This window comes from Octopus bimaculoides, chromosome 1 (genome assembly GCF_001194135.2).
Source record: "Octopus bimaculoides isolate UCB-OBI-ISO-001 chromosome 1, ASM119413v2, whole genome shotgun sequence".
NCBI classification, from domain to species: Eukaryota; Metazoa; Mollusca; class Cephalopoda; order Octopoda; family Octopodidae; genus Octopus; species Octopus bimaculoides.
Window position 1 is genome coordinate 83,476,608 of NC_068981.1, and position 1,538 is coordinate 83,478,145.

A 1,538-nucleotide genomic window follows, 5' to 3' on the forward strand; every position below is an offset into this window, starting at 1 on the left:
TACTATAAACATTCATAATAATATCAATAATGAAATAGTAATCGTTTCTTTATTTGCCACTCGGGCAACGGATCAGAGGACATTACGAGAAAAAAATTCAATAACAATAATAATAATAATAATAATAATAATAATAATAATAATAATAATATTGATAATAATAATAATAATAATAATAATAATAATAATAATAATAATAATAATAATAATAATAACAAAAACAACACACGAATCAGAAGCAGAATGACAAAATTCTTTCTTTCTGATGATATTTCAATCTAGACTGATAACATATTGAGTAAGTTTGAGGTGAGAATAAAGAAAAGGTAGAGTAAACGACAAACCGACAGAGATTATTGAGACTTTTTGAAACGTTGCAAAAAGATAAGACATGTTTCATGATATTCTTTTGTTCCATTTTTATGTTTTATCTTCATTATTTTGAAAAAAAGACAATAATAATAATGAATGAATTATGTTCGTTTTTTTTTTTTCTTTGGAAACCGAACAAATAAAAGACAGAATAAACTTTAAAACAGAACAAAATGAGAAACTGTTACGAGCACACATACGCACGCACTTCCGTGCATTTGTTGCAAGAAATACGAACAAAAAGAATCATAACAAAGTTTTTAAAAATTCACTAAACTTTATTAAAAACAAAGGAGCATATATTGCATAGCCACACTCAACCGTCACCACACATACACACACATGCAAAAACAAGGCAACATCATACAAAATATTACAGGAACCAACACTCCCACCCTAACGAACATGAAATGCTGTAATTGTACAATTAAACAATTAAAACAATTAATTAAGTACCGCTAATATGTGCAAAAAAAAAATGAACAGTTGTACGTGTGTGCAATTCGCGAAACAAAAACGAAAACAACACAGTAAAGAAAACAAAAAAAATTGTACATACGTACATATATGTCTAATATTGTAAACAATAACTTGAAACAGAGCCGTGATATGTGAGAGAACGACGACGAGAGGTTATATGACATAGATTCTCCAAGAGTGTAAAAAATAAGAAATATAAATGAAAAAAATATAAATACATAGAAAAGAAAATAACCAAAAAGAAATCGGTCGAAATAACCGAAAAAATTATATACAATATAAAAATGCGCAAAAAAAAAACGACGATCACAAAACAAAAACAACAAAAAGACTATAAATGAAAAGAGAGAAAGAGAGAGTGAGAATACAGATAAAACCAAAAAAAAAAAAAAGTTAACTTATAGATGGTGGAAGTCATCTGTGTATGTATGAAACTTCCAAGGGAAAAGCTGGATGATTTCCCTTTATAATTATTAAAATAAAAGATGCGATTTATAACAAAAAATATATATGTGATGTCGTCTGTTGTTTCTTATGATTTTTAGTCTATCATCGAGGATGAATTGTATTGTGAGTGTATTTTCGAATGTGCATCTGTATATGCACACACTGTGCCCACTATAGTGTTGTGTGTGTGTGTGTGTGTGTGTGTGTGTGTGTGTGTGTGTGTGTGTGTGTGTGTGTGT